The sequence below is a fragment of the Elgaria multicarinata genome, chromosome 6 (genome assembly GCF_023053635.1).
Source record: "Elgaria multicarinata webbii isolate HBS135686 ecotype San Diego chromosome 6, rElgMul1.1.pri, whole genome shotgun sequence".
Taxonomy (NCBI): domain Eukaryota; kingdom Metazoa; phylum Chordata; class Lepidosauria; order Squamata; family Anguidae; genus Elgaria; species Elgaria multicarinata.
This window is the reverse complement of record NC_086176.1, coordinates 40,843,905-40,864,014: the sequence shown is the minus strand read 5'-3', so window position 1 is coordinate 40,864,014 and position 20,110 is coordinate 40,843,905. Positions and strand designations below refer to the sequence as shown.

Genomic DNA, 20,110 nt, shown 5'->3' with positions numbered 1-20,110 from the left:
TGCATCTATTTCTTCTGTTTTAGCACATAACCCACGATTGCGTCTTTTGTAGGTTGTGCAGCATGACATACAAGCCTGGATTGTGTAGGGGCTAAGCAACCCAGCGGTTAACTCAACAGCAAACCAGTCTTTAGCGATATAGTCATGTTTAAATGCAGCAGCTATAAGTTAGCACAGTGAAGATAGGTGGTGATAACTCATTCTTTAAAGCATATGGGAAAAGATTTTGGATGTCTTGAGTACAGTAGTACATTTTGTACTTTCAGCTAATGAAATTCTACTGTTTATGAAGACAATGCTATTTCCAGAAGGTGGTGGCTGCTCTAGGAGCACTTGGAGGCAATGTATTCTCTCAACCCAATTCTGGCTATCTGGCTACAGGCTATGGTTTGGCACTGGAATGGCTTTGGTTACCCTGATGGATGACTTTTTCAGAGACAGACAGAAGGAATACATCCCTGTTGGGTCTCCTGGACATCTCAGCAGCTTTTGATCACATTGATTGTTGTATCTTGCTAGATCAACAGTGTTGACTGGGGATTTGGAGCATGATAAAATTGTGGTCCCACTCCTACTTATTATTATTATTATTATTATTTATTTATATAGCACCATCAATGTACATGGTGCTGTACAGAGTAAAACAGTAAATAGCAAGACTCTGCCGCATAGGCTTACAATCTAATAAAATCATAGTAAAACAATAAGGAGGGGAAGAGAATGCAAACAGGCACAGGGTAGGGTAAGCAGGCACAGGGTAGGGTAAAACTAACAGTATAAAGTCTGCACAACATCAAGTTTTAAAAGCTTTAGGATAATTTCCAGAAAGTGGCACTGTGAGACCTCTGCTCGATTTAATAGCAATTGTGCTATGAAGTCATTGGGAGAGGTCATCAATAGATTTGGAGCAAGGTGACAGCAACATGCTGATGACACACAGATCTATTTCTCATTATCATCTAGATAAGTTGAGAATGTGCATGTGCTTGATCAGTGTCCCAAGGCAATAAGGAGTTGCCTACAGGCCAAGAAACTTAGACTGAGGCCAAAGTGTATGTTCTGCTAACCACGCATCATGTAGCTATGTGTGATAATTTTCCTTACTCTTGTGTAAGCATGTGTGACCCCAATTCTGCAGCCATTTCATTCTTTACAAACATTTTTACCACCACCCATCTTGCAGAATGGATGGGTAGAATGCGGGGAGGGCGAACCAGGTGAGAGAAAGGTTTAACATCCCTTACTGGCCTGCTATGATCCACATCTGAATCAGGGCCATGCATGCTTACACAAGACTAAGGAAAACTATCACATGTAGCTACACTAGATGTGCTTAGCAGTGTGTGTACTTCGGCAGTTCTTGGAGTCGGGTCCGGTTCTTGAATCCGCCAGTTCTGAATGGGATTGCACTCCTTAATCCAACTTTGTCACTGGTGGCCTTGGTGGCACAGAGTGCCTTTGCCCAGTTTCCATTGGTGTGCCAGCTACAGCTATTCCTAGAGAGAGACAGCTTAACGACCATTAAGGGAACTATATCAGATGATAGGAGGTACGCCTGGCACCAATTTTATTAACATTTCAGTGCCAGGCTAATATCCATCTGTTTACCTGGGCATTTTGAAGTGGCTAGTTGCTGCTGCAATCAATCTTCCTCCTGATTGTTTATTGATTTTATTATGTGTTTATTTACTGTATTTGATTTCTGTTTTATTGTTGCTGCTTTAACATTGTTCTTACCTGCCCTGTGATATAATACAATGAAATAAATAAAATAAAAAGCAAGATAGCTCAGCCCCAACCACCAAGGTTTTACAGAACTTTATATATAAATAGTAAGTCTGGGAATGTGTTCACATCTAAACAGATATTCATCGCAGAATATGAATCCTACTGTACCAAAAACATGAAATGTGAATATTCAAAAACAAACAAACTTTGTCATGTTACTATAGCAAAGCCCCTGTTATGGGGCAGTGTTAATTAGCCACAGTCTAGTTGCTATTGTTTCTACTTCACTGACGCGTATCTCACAGGCAGCAGTTTTCAAGAGAGTACACATCCATGGGTTACCATAATCCTTCTGCTGTTGCTTCAGTGAATGCCAGGGACTTGCAGTGCTTGGCTATGAATTCATGTTTGTTGGAAACACATTTCAAATGATGAGCTGCACAAAAAACTGAAATTAAGGTTGTAGGGGGACCAGGCAGGACTGCACTAAGCATAACTGTTAGTAAAGAAGTCAGCCCAATCAATCTAATTAGCTATACCAATTAAAGTAATGAAGAGAAGCAAACCTATAATTAATTAGGCTATCCCAATCTTCTAATTTTAAGACCAGACCTAGAAAACTACTACGTTTATAGTGAGTGAGTGAAGGGTGGAGGCAGTAACTGCATATGGTTTTGTAGATGAGAAACAGCTCAATAGACCATTAGACCAATACCTGATTATGCAGAGAGAAAACACAAATCCTCAAATCGACCGATGCTCTGTAATTCCAGGTACACCATGATATAAAATAGAGCCAAACGAGCGTCTCTGTGTGTTTCAAGAGCTACAAGAACACATGCAGGTTACAAGCTCCACACAAACTATAATAAAAGTAGTAGTTTTCTCCGTCTGAAGTACAGTTAGAAAACAGAAGGATACAATGAAATTGCTATCTGCTGCCTGTGTACAGCTGGATCCCATGCTGCACCATTAACATTAGTTTTGATATTGCTGTATTTTTCATTGATTGTATTTTGTTTTCATGCTATTTTGCTGCACTGGAATAATCTTTTTGAAGAGGGGTGAGTGTGTGTATAACACCTGCTAGGAATCCACTGATAACAACGCAGAAGCATTACTCTTCACCCACATGGTTCTATTATCAAAGCATTATCGGTGTGGCATGGGATCAAGTCATTGGGGAATGACCACCACACTGTACAGGTACCGTAAGGACGATTTACAAGGGAATTGTGACTGCATTCACAAAGTCATGCATTGTTATGAATGCTGTGCACTGTGAATGGGAATGCACACCCCACTCTGCAGCCACATGGAATGCTGCAAATAAATCACTGAACAAAGAAAGGAATCTGCCAATGACAGACACGATAGCCAAGAAAACAACTGAGTTTTCTACAATTTCGTATCTTGGGAAATGCCCACACAGCTAAAAGCTAATTTTTATACATCACAGTCATTCCCATAATTATAGTTTAAAGTCTCCCACAACTTTCACAGCATGAACCTATTTTTTTTAGCACTGTAATGCAGGGGTTTTTTTTTTTTTTTAAAGCAGATAATTAGAATACAACTGGTAAGAGGTACTTTTGTGTGGGCTAAAACGATCAAAATATTTTATTTCAATGATGCGAAAAATAGTTCATGACATGGTATACTATGTTCTTAAATTATATTTCAAAAACAAATAAGTAAATATAAGAAGTTTATTTGCTTTTTAACGTGTTTCATTTCTCCAAAGTCTCATTCAGAGATATTTCTCAGTTTTGTTACCTGACATCCTTGAACATGATGTTCCAGGAATACTACTTGGGTCCTACTAAACTAGAGTTTCCTCTATCGATTTCTTGTACAGTTTCTCAGGATGTATTGCAACAAAAAGAATAAGTACCATGTGGCCCCTGGTGGCCTCCTGATCATTCCATACTGCATTTGGTTGCACCGATTTGTGCATTCACTCTTGCTCATTGCCCTATGAAGGTGTTTGCCTTCAACACAAGTAGGTCTAAACCAGGAAAAAGCATGCATGCAAGCCCCACCCCAACTTCTCTAGAAGTCCCAGCATCAGCCCCTTTTCGAACGCATGACAGCAACAACACAGGGATTTCGCTGTGCATTACCGCGAGGAGACCTGTATGTGAGTTTTGGCTCCAGTCTTGCAAAATTCTGCAGTTACACCCCTTTTCAGTGCTTGCCTGTTTTTCTCGCTCCGCCCTGTAATCAGTGGAGCGACCTTGAGTAGGCTTGCTTCTCTGTCACATTCAGCAGTGTCTGTGACTGATGCTCCTCCAGCATCCCCCTCTCTCATGGTTCCCAAACATTTCCTCAACCGCGGTAGCCCTAACCCAATACAAACCGCTTCTCCAGCACTGCATTGGTTGCCATCCCATCCTGATTACTTACGTGTGTAATGTTGGCCCTGTCCTTGAATGGGCAAGGAGGATTACAGTGCCCCGCCTTGTAGGTTGATAGTTTCCATGGGTTGAAACAGGTTCCTAGTCTATACTCCCCCATTGTGGGTTTGTCTTGCAGGGAAAGTTCCTGAGTACCGGGACTAGTGCTCATTAACATCCCAGGCAATTCTGGCAGTGCAAGGAAAATATTATTCCTTGGGCATACCACCACTTTGGCCATGGATATCCAGGAGGAAGGGGGAAGGCTAGGACATTGGGGCTGCAGGATAAGAATAAGAGGTGGGGGAGGGGGGATGCAAAGGGAAATGAAGGGGGAAGTGAAAGGGATAAAAGGGCAACAAGGGTTGGTTTCTGGTCACATTTCCATGAAAAAGGAAAGTCTCAGTTATCTAGTACAGCATTTGGAGGCTTCCTATGAGGAGACCCATTCCAGCAAACTGTCAATGAGTTAGAGCCCATATCCCCCTTTTGGGGTACACAGGTGGAGATGAAGGAACAGCTTTGAAAACTGCCTGGAAAGCGGGCGGTGGTGGTGGGAGGAGGAGTGGCAGGTGTGGTAAGGAAAGCCTTGAGAATCAGAGTGCCACTGGTTAGGTAGGGTGTGGGGACGCGGAAAAGCAGATAACAACTGGCAACATGCCAATAATAGCAGGCATCTGGCAGTGACAGGGGACAAATGAATATTACCCTAGTGCGAGACAAGCCAATTGGAGAGATGCAGGTGACATAGCAGCAGTGCGGGGGATGCTGGCATTTGGTTTCCAATGCAAAGGAAGCTGGGATACCATCGCAGCCAAACAGGAAGACTGTAGAGGAAGGAGGGGTGAAGGGGGGAATAAGCTAAGCACAGTAGCTTATTTGTCTGATCATGTGGGAGACAGCAGTAGCCTATTTTCAAAACAAGCTACTGTGAGCAGCTTATAAACCATCATGGCTTAAACTGCTTTGGGAAACTACTCCCTCTTTCTCTCTCTCTCTTGCTCATAGACAGGACTCATTCAACCATACATAACTAATACACACACACACACACTTCCTCATTGTCTAAATACTAGGTACTAAGGAAATGCTATTGCCAGCATGTTTTGCCATTTGTATATTGGATTAGGTGGAGATAAGAACACACATAAACAAATAAATAAAACACAACACTACTCATTAGATCTCACATTTGCTGCTGCAACACCACACCTGTTTTACTAATTCAAAGCAGTTAATTCACTACCATGCCTTCCCCACTGTTGCCAATCCTGAACAGCCTCTAGTTCACGGGCTACATGGAAGAAGCACAGCCACTCCAAAGCAACTGCCTGGGCAGGTCTGCATGTTCTCCAGACTCTTCTTTTGCACTTGGTGCTTGGTTTAGAAGGCAAAGTTCTGCTTATGCCTCTTCCTTTGACCTGATTAGCTAAAGTCTGCTCGTCCCAACAGTAATCAAAGTGGGAGGAGAAAGGGGGCAAAGGCACTGGACAAATCAGGTTCTTCAGTGCTAAGAGTGGGTGGGTGCTGCTGCCTCTTTGAGAAATGTGCCAAGCCAGCTTACTTACGATTTAGCTCAGCAGCCACACTGACAGGAAAGATGATGGATTGGAGAATTGACTGGCGGCTTTTGCTGCCACCCAAGATTGCTGGTGTCTCTCCTATGAATGAGTTGCCTAAGACAACTCACTCATGGGGCAGGCCCTGGCTTCCTTGGGTGGCAGCAAACCTGTGGGGCAGGTGACGGAGGGTGGAGAGCAGCTGACGTTGGAGGAGGCAGCCACCGCCAGGGCAGTGGCAGGTGAAATAGGGGCAGCAGTGAGCGATCCTGATTGCAGATTTCTGGCAACTGCAAAAGAGGGACCAATATGACACAGAGAGAGCAAGAAGCCAGGCTGCAAATGCAGTTACATGCCGGTATACTCAGGTTGGGGGATAGATGAGAGAGGAAAAAATGGTGCTTAGAAAGAGAAGAAACTTTCTCTCACATTCAGGACATGACAGCAGAAGCCCAATCCGAATAGGCACTCTGGCTCCTTTATGGTGATTGGCAATCCAGAGGTCCTGCTCCTCAGGGGCTTTGCAGCTTTCATGTCAGGATGTGGGTTGCCTTTGGGGACCTTCTTGTGTCATCTACTAGGCGCTATGCAGCCCAGAGTGGGGATGACACAGGTCGGTCTCACCAAACACTCAAGTGTAGTTGGAAAAGGGGACCGGGTCACTTGACCCCGCTTTTCAACTGAGTGGCTCGCCCTGATGGGCAGGCTAGTTGCCTGAAGATATGTGCTAGATTCCCATTTGTTCATGCACAAATCCATGGAGGAGAGAATTTTCCTTGTGTAAATAAAGAGGCCCTAGTTATCCCAAGCTCTGGTGTCCGTGTTTTATTTCTAGGACTTCCTTCTCCACTCGCCAGCAAGCAACAACATAGGCCTTAGCTAGACCTACCTGATAATCCAGGATGGAGGAGGGAAGATCTTGCATTGCGATTAACGCGAGATCCCTCCTCCGTTTACACGTGAGGCGCAATGACCTCAGGAAGAGAGGCGATGCGCCCGTCATTTTTTATTTTTAACGGAGAAGCAGCGCACGAACGCTTGTGCGCTTAAGGTAGGTCTTTTTAAAAAATGTAACTTAATTTCCCCGCTCCCCTCACCCTACTCCCGATGGGCGCAGCTCTCCTGGCTCAAACCGCAGCAACGGGCCACACATCCCACAGTCTCGGGCTCAGCCCAAGACAGCCGAAAAAGCGGGCCCAAAGTGGAGGGCTCTATCCTGGGGCAAGGGAGGGATGATCCCTCCCTGATCCTGGGATCCCCTGTGCGTCATGTGGATGCGCAGGGACGATCCTGGGGTTCTCCCTGTGATAAAGCCTGGTCTAGCTAAGGCCATAGATGCAAGGCTCTGTTGGCCAGGAGGTGGGGTAAGTAGTGACCTGGCAATAGGCAATGACAGGAGGAGGAGCTAATCTGACGAAAAAGGGAACAGAGATAGCACTGTTGTTGAAGCTGCTGCTGAGGCAGACAAGCAAGCCAAGTGCAAATGGCTGCAGCAGGCAGGAGGGCCTGCGTACAAGCTCAACAGGGCAAATTCAAGAGCAGCAAACGAAGCCAAGAAGCAGCAGGCAGGGAGTTAGGGAGGCCACAATCTGCCCTCCTTTCTGATCCACTGCTGGAGTTGTTTGCTTCAGCCTGCCTTCTGCAAACAATTAAGCTGCATATTTAAATTTTAAATAAAATTCGCTTTGAAAGTCTGGATAAAACACAGTGTGGTGAATCTGGGTTCCACATACTCACTGTTGTTTCAGTGATTGAATCACTGCCTCAACAATACTAAGTATAACATTTTCATTTTGAATACTGGTAGTGATTTTCTGCTTTTATCCTTTGTATGCATTTGTACGCCTGAACTCTTTAGAGCAGTAAAAAAGTAACTGCAGTGGGTTTTTTTTTTTAATGTAATAGGCTTTTCCACTGCCGTCTGAGGAAACTTTTTTGAAAACTGATAATATAAGTGCCTTACTAGGCACATTTTAATGTCAAATTTAGCAACTGCAGTGTAAAATTACTGTCACAATACTACATAGCAATTTTCATAAGATCAAGTCAAAAAGAATTCTTAAGACTGTATTGTAATGTGGAACTCCTTTTTTTTTTAAAGAGTGAGAGAAAATATAATAACTAATTTTTCATCAGAAAATATAGACAGCACTCCATCCTCAAACCTATTTCCTTATGAGTCCCCATGTTAAATAAAATAGCAATGTAAACAGAGTTGCATTAGATTCCCTGTGCTTGAGAGTAACAGAAAAAATGGAGACGGCCTAAAAAAAATAAGCTCATTTAGTGCATTAGTCTGCATAAAGAGGCTCTACTTCATAGAATCATAGAACCATAGAATAGCAGAGTTGGAAGGGGCCTACAAGGCCATCGAGTCCAACCCCCTGCTCAATGCAGAAATCCACCCTAAAACATCCCTGACAGATGGTTGTCCAGCTGCCTCTTGAAGGCCTCTAGTGTGGGAGAGCCCACAACCTCCCTAGGTAACTGATTCCACCGTCGCACTGCTCTAACAGTCAGGAAGTTTTTCCTGATGTCCAGCTGGAATCTGGCTTCCTTTAACTTGAGCCCGTTATTCCATGTCCTGCACTCTGGGAGGATCGAGAAGAGATCCTGGCCCTCCTCTGTGTGACAACCTTTTAAGTATTTGAAGAGTGCTATCATGTCTCCCCTCAATCTTCTCTTCTCCAGGCTAAACATGCCCAGTTCTTTCAGTCTCTCTTCATAGGGCTTTGTTTCTAGACCCCTGATCATCCTGGTTGCCCTCTTCTGAACACGCTCCAGCTTGTCTGCATCCTTCTTGAATTGTGGAGCCCAGAACTGGACACAATACTCTAGATGAGGCCTAACCAGGGCCGAATAGAGAGGAACCAGTACCTCACGTGATTTGGAAGCTATACTTCTATTAATGTAGCCCAAAATAGCATTGGCCTTTCTTGCAGCCATATCGCACTGTTGGCTCATATTCAGCTTGTGATCTACAACAATTCCAAGATCTTTCTCGTTTGTAGTATTGCTGAGCCAAGTGTCCCCCATCTTGTAACTGTGCATTTAGTTTCTATTCCCTAAATGTAGAACTTGGCATTTATCCCTATTAAATTTCATTCTGTTGTTTTCAGCCCAGCACTCCAGCCTATCAAGATCACTTTGAAGTTTGTTTCTGTCTTCCAGGGTATTAGCTATCCCACCCAATTTTGTGTCATCTGCAAATTTGATCAGCGTTCCCTGCACCTCCTCGTCCAAATCATTAATAAAAATGTTGAAGAGCACTGGGCCCAGGACTGAGCCCTGCGGCACCCCACTCGTTGCCTCTTCCCAGTTTGAGAAGGTTCCATTGATAAGTACTCTTTGAGTCCGATTCTGTAGCCAACTGTGAATCCACCTAATAGTTGTTCCATCTAGCCCAACTATCCACCTAATAGTTGTTCCATCTTTAACTTGATTAAAGAGGAGTGAGGCTGTTCCACAGGGACTGCCCTGACATGTGTCTAGTCACCTGGCTCCACCCCTGAACTTCCACACATATAGAGATGGTCGGAAGGGGGAGGCAGCAAAGCCTGAACCACAATCAAGGAAGTAAATTTTGCATAGGATGAGTAAAAGCCAGCTCTCCCTGCAGACTTTCTCTCAATGCATGATTGACCCTGGATGTTAGTCTGTCATTACATGCCAAATCGATAAAATAGGTAAAGTCAATATGATAATTACCCAAGAAGACACCAAAATGCATGGGCGCAGCAAACTTTAATATTATGAGCATCTGCTGTTGTGGTGGTTTCTTTTCATTTACTTCCATTCACCATGATGCAGGTTGTGGTCTATAGGTTATACTAATATACAACGATAGTAAGATATTAAATTCTCAAAATGGAACATAAACAAAAGGGGGGGAATGATGTTGTGATGCAAAAAAATCCTTCTCATTGAACAGAAAATTACAGGAGGGATTTGGAGACATGAAACTGAGACAACGGGAGATAACTCGGATGTTTATTGTTGTTGTTGTTGTTATTTCTGTATGTTAGATAAAAGGATAGATGGAAAAATGTATAAAGAAACAGCATGTATGTGCATGACATTATTTATTTTATTATATTTATATTCTGCCCTTGTTCCATGATTGCCATCGAGGGGTTTCTAGGCATTGTTCCATCCAGGCACTGAGCAGAGGCAGGCCACTTCAGGATGATGTATCATGTGGCTAAAAGCCATGCCTGTTAATGTCATGAAAGAGCCACAATGTTTGCAGTCCAAAGGACAATTGAGAGAACACCATTTATGTTTTCCCCCATGAACGTTCTTCAACATGCCTAGTGCTTAGCCTGGCATTTCTATCAAAAGAACAGCCCTCTCTCTATCCAAAGCATTACTGGCAAGTGCCAGGCAGGGCAGGAAGAAAAACACAGGCAATTTTGCCTGCTGATCCTCCTTTAAAAATGAAGGGGAATGGCCTGATTTAAGATTCCCTCTCATAGAATCATAGAATAGCAGAGTTGGAAGGGGCCTACAAGGCCATCGAGTCCAACCCCTGCTCAATGCGGGAATCCACCCTAAAGCATCCCTGACAGATGCTTGTCCAGCTGTTATAGTAGGTTATAGGTTATAGGTTAGAGAGCTTCGGCTATTGGGCGGTATAAAAATGTAATAAATAAATAAATAAATAAATAATAGTAGGGTCTATGGCCTCAGGAATGGGAATGCACCATATCCTATGGTCCCTAGGATGCTCTCTAATTACAGTTTAGTTTAGCCTTGGTTTTAGTATTATTAACCACTGTCTGCCTTGAGTGGAAATGTAGGATATAATTTTAATTCAAAAATTAATAATTTAATAAATACGTAAAACTAAATGCCTTCGTTTCGTTTTGTTTTGAACAGCTTTCAAACAGTGTACATTTGATGATACTTAAAGGCTGCTTTTTCAGAATGCTATAAATTTACTGCTCTGTGGGGATGGCATGGGTGGGTGGGTGGCGGATTCATCCATAAAGTGACAAAAAAAAAACACCAGAAAATTAACAAACAAATATGTTGAATGGGAAAATAAAAAGAATGCTTTAGCTTTAGTTGCATTTTGTTAATCTGTAAGGTGCCACAGAACTCTTTGTTATTTTTGCTGCAACAGACTAACGTAACTACCTCTCTGATAATTTCTACAAACATTTTTCCTACCCCAGCAAAAGTAGAGTTAATGCATCTACTGGTTTAACAGCAAACACAGACATCTAAAGCAAATAATGCTTCTAAGCACAGTAGTTTCCAAATTATGTTTCAGGGAACCCAAGAGCTCCTCAATGAGAAAATCAGCAATGGTGGAAATCTTCCCTGAAAGGCAACTTACCCACCACAGATAATCATCCCTACAAAATAAATCTGCAGGGGTGTATTGAGCAGGGATCAATTCTCAGCTTGTGGGAGAGAGCTACAACAAGGACCAGCAGGACTGGCCAGCATCCTATATGAAGTGATTGTGTACGCAAGAACAGTTCCCAGACTCCTGTGCAATATGCAGGGATTCCACGGCAGATGCAAAGGTAACAGTTACTCAGCAGACAAAGTAATGTGGAAAAGATTCCTGGAAGACATCATCTTTGACAACTGCTGCTCTAATATATATAGGTTTGTCTCATTCTTTTCCAAGGGCAAGTTCACATATTAACATGCATCATTTGATTAGTCAATACTTTATTTATTTTATATCAAGTACTTTTAACCCGCCTTTTAGGAAACACTGTCCTCACAAGACGACTACAACACTTGATATGCTAAGTGTATGATCTGACACCACAAAAGTCATTGTGTTTGAGGTTATATGAAAGAATATGAAAGTTTAGTGGTACTGATCTATGATTGTTGTTCACCATGCAAACAAGCACTTGATTCTGTCATCACCAAGTGGTGACCATGCAACTGTGAAGTGATTGGGACCATGATGCTCTGGGAAATGAGGATTTAAACTTTCCCCCACCTGCTTTTTCCACAAAATCCCAACCTCCTAGCTGCATGGTAGCATGCAGTGCTTTAACAAAAGTCTAGTTTGGCCCTGAGCTAGTCAGCAGATTGTGGTTGACCGAAGTTTTGTATTTTGAAGATAAAGGCAGGGTGTGTGTGAAGCAAATGCACTTAGGGTTGTACAGATCATGTGTGTGTTATTTCATGCATGGAATTTTCATAATGGGGAGTATGAAGCAAGAGGGCATTTTCCCTCTGACTGCACTTACCCTCTGACTGCAGCCTTCAGGACTCCTCTGTTGCATGTGTGTGCAGGGCCTTACAATGGCAACTTTCCCCACTCACTCACATGCCTGCCATGTTTGCAGGTGCAGTCAGGGCATGTCCTGCCAATGCTCTCTCCCCCTCCCTCTTGAGTGCCTGGTCTCTAGGCCTTTATTTTGAAATTGGAGTGAGGTAGTTGCAGGCTAAGTAAGACCACGTCCAATCCTTCCCCTCTCTTTCATGCTTGACCTCCAGTACTTTATTTTGGTAAAGGAAGGGGGTTTGCAGAAAAGGCTTTCATGTTGAGGGGAAATCAGGGGCCATGGCACCACTTGGCCCTGAGCAATCCAGGCCAGGCTGAGAATGCAATGAATGGAAATGGTATTTTTCTTCCACCTAAAGTGACTGGCCTTAATTTACCCAGTGAGCAACTTTCCCCAGCAGCATCCCTGTGGGTGAAAGGCAGATGGGCTGTATCCATGGGGTATGGTCATTGCAGTCAGGGAGCTGGTTTTATTAGAGAGTTGTGAGAGTCCAGGACTGGTTATTGTTGCTCTTTCCATCCAAATAATTGTCCAGCTTTCTCCTCCACCCATCCTGAATCTGCCTATAACCAAGAATACCACATGTTTAAGAAATACTTAAAATTACAGTTAGAGTTAAGGATCTACATTTAAGAAGGGGCTAACAATTTTAAGATAAACTGTTACTTCTTTTTTACTGATGCATCTTTATGTGTGTGTTTTATCTGTGGTTATGTTGTTTTTGAAGTGTCATTTTTTGACAGAAAGGTGGGGTACAAACGTTAAAAATAAATGAGTAATAATAACAATGTCAGATAAAATGGCACCCATTGTGTGATTTGCCACACTAACAGGGCAGCCATTTTGTGACTTGCTCCCATGACACTTCCTTGGAAACCCACATCTTCCCACTGGTCAAAAAAGGCTGGAGACACCTGGGGCATGTCTACACCATGTCTTTTCCCCAGGATCGTCCCTGTGCATCCACATGACACAGCGGATCCTGGAAGCAGGCAGGGACGATCCCTCCATTTCCCAAGGATTTCTGGGACTTTCCTCCCAGTTTTTCCTGCAATCCCAAGGGCCGCGGTCAGTGTGGGCGCCTGTCCCGGCTTCTTCCCTCCTCCGCAAGTAGTGGGAGTCAGCAGAGGGAAGGAACTGGGCTGGACGGAGTCCAGGGACATCAGGGGTGTGGGGGAGCGAGGTTGGGTTTTTTGTTTGTTTGTTTTACTTACTTTTTCACTGAAACACAAGTGTGCTGCAGTTCCTGTATTTATTTATTTATTTTAAATGGCAGGCATGACTTCATGACATCCATTTTCCCTTCTGGGATGTCGCCCTTCCATTTAGACAGCCAGGGACAATCCCGGAAGCAAGTAAGTTCAGAATTGTCTCCCCTCCCTCCCTCCCTCTACACCCTATGGTGTAGACATGCTCCTAGAGTAGAGGGGAAAGGTCTCATTTTCCAGTTTCTTTTATTTGATGCTTAGAATATGTCTACAGAAGCAACTGGGTAGTTGGAATGCCATACTTCTACTTGAGCTCCTAGGCTCAATTCTAAATGTTGGAAAGTGCCATATAAAGCTAGTAATCTGGTTTAGATCACAAGGAGGCATCATCTCCACATGGATAACCTACTGCAGCCTACTTGATTTTCATGACAGCAGTGGATTCAAAAAGTGCACACAGAACTTCATACAATCACACAGCAGCCACCAAATCTATGAAATGAACCAGTGGTGAATTATGAACAGATGGCGTTAAACTCCATTCCAAAGTTAAAAACAAAAACAGTAACACAGTGACAATTATTCTCTGTGTAAACAAAAGGATTAGAACTCCTCTAATAATATGATTAGGATTAAGAAAGTTATTAGCTTTCTGAACCTCTTTCATAGTCTAAAGAAAAACTTCCTTAGAAGCTAAGGGAAGACGCATCTATATGTCTGATCTATTTTCCCGTCTCGCAAGTCCTTTCAGTATTACACCTAGTAAAAAAAGCACAAGGACATTTATCTTTATCCCTCCTCAAGCCTTTGTATTAGAAAAGAAGAGCAAAAGCGAAGTTGTGCATGTGTGTACACAGAATCCACTGGTTTTTCTCTACCTCTCTTACTACAACTTTTGTCAAAGTCAGCTTCTACCAAAATATACATAAAAAGTTGTTGCTTTTGAAGAACCTGGATATGAAACTGTTCCATTCCAAACAGACAAAACAAGGAACGATAAGAATTATTTTTAGAAAGCCCTATGAGTTTCTGAGTGTCCCCCGATTTCATTTAAGCTACTGAAAGATTAGGGTATTTCTCACTCTGTTTACAGGGGGATACACTGGATTTCTACCAGGAATAGAAGCAAGCAATAGAAAAACGCATTATCTCCTGAACAATCCCCTGAGTTTTCTGCCAACCAGAAAGGTTAGAATATACCATTCAGCCGAGCCACCTTCGTGAGTTTACTCTTAACAGCTCAAATCTCTATAGATTCACTCAAGTCATATTATATTGCCCTCTCACCAGATTATTGCTTTGCACTGACAGAAGAGCACCCAGGAGAACGTTTAATTACAAGCAAAAGGGAAATTACAATCTATACTCATTGTGCTATTATCTAATCAACCTTCAGTGACAATCCTCAAAGTGTTCTGCTAGCAAACCTCATTCATTCCCCAAAATGAATTTGCCAGTTTGACAGTCTGAGGAACAGGTCCCACATGTTTCGAACTGAGCTTTCCTGGAAATCAGTCCCCACCGTGTTCACTCTGCTGACATAGAGTTATAGCACCAATAATTTATCTTACATGGCCAAATGTTCAATGGGAAAACATAGTGATTCACTTTCCAGCTTATTGAATATTGCTTTGCAAACCTTGATCATTTTGCTTTTATTTTAACATCTTAAATTTAGCTAAGTTACCATTTTCTTGCCAGATTTTAGCAAGCAACAGGAATAGTGAGCACAGTGGTCGGTACAAATAGATAAGATGCACTGCAAAGAATTAAACAGCTTACCTTTATCCGCTTAAACGATGTAATGTAATGCCTTATAATTAGTGTCATCTTCTCTTAAGCTACCAGTAACTCTGTAAATCAACTTGATTGAGCTCCTGATATTTTTAAAGTTTCTTGACAAACAATAAATCTTATTTGGTAGTTTTGGTTTAATACTGAACATAAGCAAGATTTAGGGGTGGGGGTGGAGACCACAAAACTACAGTTGCCTTCCTGGCAACTGAGATCGTCATCTGAATCTCTTCTCCAGGTGTCCTCACCTGCAGAGATCAGGCAGGTAGCTAACAAACAGAAGGCCTTTTCCGTGACTGCTTCCTGATTATAGTACTCCTGTCCCACAGAGACCTGTCTTACACCTTGGTTTATTCTCACTTAATTTACCCAGACTTTGGGTGTTTTATTTGCTATATTGTTTTTCCTGTGATTTGATATATACTAATTTGATATACTGGCAGCTGGAATTGTTCTCACTGGTATAGTTTTAACTGATCCTATAAAGCAGTGGCATTTATTTTAAGGAATTTGATTCATCTTTATGACAGAAATGGAACATATCAATCTTTTAGAAAAGTATATGACTATCCCATTCATGGGTACATGTTAGGACTTGCTCAGAGGTCCAACTCACACTTGAAAACTGACTTTGTTTTCTTTCTTTCGCAATCCCTCCTCATCACACTTTGATATAGAGAATGCCCCATGCAACAACATACTACCAATATATAATGAGGAAGGATCATGAAAGGCATTGCATTTCATGTCTGTCAGTCACTGCTACACACATACAACTCTGCTGTGAGCTCTGTAATCACATCAGCAATGTATGATCCAAAGTTGTATCTGTGTAGTGGTTGCCCACACATTCTTTCTTGTAAGTCATCCTGGAAATATGAAGAGCGGTATAGAATGAATAAATAAATACCTAAGAATAAATTACATACCCAAGAACGGTTGGGCAGGAATGCCTGCAGAAAAAAAGATCTAACTTGCTTGTCTGAGCCACTTCAAATAAAACTCTTTTCCATGTAGTTTTGATTGACTGCTGGTTCACACATTAGAACTCAAAGCTCCTGTCACAGCAGCTTTGACAAAATGGGGAAGGGTGCATCTTCAATCTGTGATTTTTGCAGACAGGGAAGCAATATTTGCTCAAAATAATTCCTAGTTCAATATGAAAATTACCAGTGCTCAATATATTATGTATACATTGAGCACTGATATTATTTTTGGCCCAGTTTACACATCGCATGTTTACATGGCTTAACTCTGCACTATCTTTCCCCCAAAAAACCAAAGTTCCTGGTTTGCATGCAATGCTAAACAACCCAGGGATGGAGTGTGCCTGGGTTGTTTAACCCCTCCTGCTTGTAGTGAAAATGATTGGGTGGTGGGAGACAGCATGCTCACTTGCTTGCAATAACCCAAGGTTGTAAAAAATCCCTGGGTTGTTGTGATGTGCAAACTGGACCATTGTGTCTCATTTTTCCCCACCATATCACTATTACTAGGGTACAACAGATAAAAATTAAACTAAACTAAACTATAAAACTGCACATTGAATGTAACTGCACGTAAGACAATCCTGATGCCTATTTCTCTGCAGAAAAACAAAGACAATTTTCAGTGGAAGGAAGGCATGCTTAAGCTTTTCCCCTACACACCACGTCTTAGCTACAAGCCTCCTCCCATAACTGTTCTTCCAGCTGTTTGGTTACAGGCATATATTTGTATTGGTAAATACAGTTCTGCAGAAGCAGAAAATGGTAGAAAGGTTTAAATGCCCTTTTCCAGTCTGCTCCCTCTGCTAAAAATAACCCCTTCTGAGACAGCTTTTCAGTAAAGAGCAGACTATTGGGATTTTAACTGCATCTAACATGTAACTTGGCTTTAAGGCACATACTTGTCTCTTTTATTGAAATCAATTGGATACAAGAATGCTTAACTTTGGCTGGATTGTGCTCTTATTGATAGATTGCATTTCCCATGATACAGTGACCATCTCCTCAAGATAGAAAACTCTGGTAATTCCTACTGAGAGAATTATGGGGTATGTACGTGTGTGTGTGTGTGCACACACACACACTGACTGGGTTCAGACAACACAATAACTAATGGTGGTTTAAATAGTTGATGGTTATTTATTTAACCCACCATGGGTTATCGTGTTGTGTGGAGGGAGGTTTTTAACCAAAAGTTGTTTATTTGGCCAAAATAACCAACGCTGGACTTGGCTATCTGAACCACCATTGGTTATCATGTTGCATTTAGGGCACCGTTGGGTATTTCCTCGGCCACCGCTGGTTATTTTGTTAGCCACAGAGTGACAAGGCAAGAGTGGTCAAAGTAGTGGCTGCCACTCTAGTCCAGCTGGCAGGATAGATTTTCAATAGCAATGGCTGATGGGATACTAGTGGGAGAACTGAGGGGGAAGAGAGGGTGGGTGATGAGTGAGTCAACTCAGCATGGACTAATAGTCAACACAACGCTGATCCTAATCCACACAACCACACAACAGTTTATTATTATCATGTTGTATGAGGAGTACCCCCTAGATTAACAACTGTCGAGTTGATCATTGGCTATTGTGTTATGTGATTGCATCCACTATGGAGAAATTTGCACACAATGAACAACCCATAGATTGGGAATGCACAAAGTGAGGAAGTGTGTTGGCCCCAAACCACTTGCCTTCTTATGCTTTGCTAAAAACACATGCTCTGACCCTGGGTTGCTGTCCATGATGTGCAAACATAGAACTCTGTGTTACTGAAAGAGAAGCAACCCAAAGTTTTCACCCATTGTTTGTTCAAGTTCACTCATTCCTGAAAAAAACATGTAGTTCCCAGGAAACAACAGAGGTTGTGTATGTAAAAATATGCAAAAAGGACGTTAGTTCCCATAATGCACCTTGAGGGCTCAGAGTCTATAAAATGTAATATTAGCCTGGAAGAAGGATAATATTCCCCACAGAGCATTTAGTGATATCTAAAGGTCTTCAGTTCCCATAATGCACCTTGAGGGCTCAGGGTCTATAAAATGTAATATTAGCCTGGAAGAATAATAATTTCCCCCTCAGAGCATTTAGTGCTATCTTGCCAGCAAAGACAAAATATATCAGTGAAACATTTCCCACTGGGAAATATTTAATTGGAAACTACCCAACCAGACCTACTTATTATCCTTATGTTGGCAGTTTCATGAACTATTCTAAAGACGCAAATGTATTAACAGAAACAAAAAGCCTTCTGACAGAACTCACAATGGTTAATAGTCGATTGCCAAATTTTATTTTTGCTTTGAGCAACAAGGAATAAAATATTGAAAACAACAATTTGCAAAGAAAAGGAAATCTGAAAGCACCTTATTACAAAACTGCCTGTTTGAAAGTAAATCTGATAGTGATCTCAGTTGAATATATTCTGTGTTGAAATGCTTAACAAAGGGGAAGGAAACAAACTGCTAGAATGGATGAGCTTCTGTTCATTTTTGAGAGGTTCTCTGATAAAGAAACTGAGGAGGGTTTCACGTTTTGTTTGTTTTAAGTCTTGTCTTGCTTCCATTGAGGGGGGGATTGTAAGTGGCAAAACGTCACTTCAGTCCCATTGGAAATGTTTGTCATCTTATTGTGCTTTTTTTTAAAAAAAAAATGTTCTTTCAGAAATGATTATACTTTTAAAATGCTTAATTGTAGAAGATTTGGGCTATATCTCAGTTAATTATTTACTGGCTGAAGTGTTAAAATGTCCTTGGCTTCACCTTATGCACAAGCATCCCAGCTGGTCATTAACAATCTGGAAAAGGCCCAACATTCTCCACTGTCATTAATCTACAAACATGTATGTTTTCAGTGTTTGCTTTTCCAATCTAATTCTCTTTCATGGTGTTATATTTAGACAACACAGCATCTTAAACCAGACAGAAAAACAAAATACTTTAGGGTTTATGCTATTTGGATAACATCCAAGTTAAGTAGCAGTTTTATTGACAATTGCATTGGTCTCAATAATTTTTGGGGATTATATGATATAACTGGACCTGACTTAAATGCAGCTGCTTATCCTGGGTGAAAATGGATAACATGAGATACAGCAACCAAAATCTATGCTTCAACGCATCCTTTGTTAAAATTAATTTGAATTAATATGTGAAGGTGGAAGCACACTAATCATGATATTCCCTTCTTCATGAACACCTCAGGATAACAATTATCCATATTGAATACAAAAGGAAAGTAACCAGTGTTAATGCATGCTAATAGTGCTGTACTGTGAGGTAACATACATACCAGCAGTCAACTAGTTCACTTCTTGAAGTTATTCCCATGAGTATGGAGTATGGAGATATGACAAGGCCATTGTAAAGTTTTTGGAGCCTACATTCTTGTCCAGTAATGCCATTCACAGATTCAACTATGGGTATACATCAACAGTAAACTCCCATGTATATTCCTATAGACAAATGGGGGCTCGTACATGTGTTGCTCATCATATCTCAGTAAAAACCAAATCCATTATTGCAAAGTATTAATGATTATGTCAAAATCAACCAAAATAAGCTGCAAGTGGGAAATGCTGTAAGATCAAGTGAAACACCTGCCTCTCAGCAAATATGCCTCTCTCTTGCTCACTGCAAAAAGCCAGAGGACAATTGGGAGAAAGAACACGTGTAAACTAGTGCAAGCTAGGCAGACCTAATGATTTCCTAATTAAAAAAGGAGATATTATCTTCTCATTAATTGGCAAGCTAATTGACCAAAACCCTACAGTACCGAAGTACAAGTCCTGGGCTTGGAACCTAGGTGCCTGTAGTACACCAAAGTCTCCACACTCTAAAGCCCAGCCTCAAAGTTGTCAGTTCTGCTTGGTTTGTTCAAATACTGTACTCCACGACAGCTGTTGGAAATAATACATTAGAACAGCTGCTGTGATAGACACAAAGGACCTGGAATTTTAATTGGCCTCAACATTGTATTGTTTATTTTCCAAAACTTGAAAAGAAAATATCCAAGGAACTAAAAAATACCTAATAAGACTAAGTGATGTTTGCCTTCTGGCAAGCAAGGTTAGGTTTTGTTTTGGCTACACAATTTTCCTTGCATTGTCTCTTTGAAATGACTGATCACAAGCAAATAAAAAGCAGCGGGAACCCTCCAATGCATAAGAAAACGGGTATTAACA

General features: G+C 41.7%; 1 protein-coding gene across 2 annotated transcripts in view; it reads right to left on the bottom strand.

Annotated features, from left to right (window-relative positions):
• PTPRD (protein tyrosine phosphatase receptor type D) overlaps window positions 1–20,110 on the bottom strand; it is a 1,062,283-nt gene that overhangs the window by 328,126 nt on the left and 714,047 nt on the right. The window lies entirely within an intron of this gene.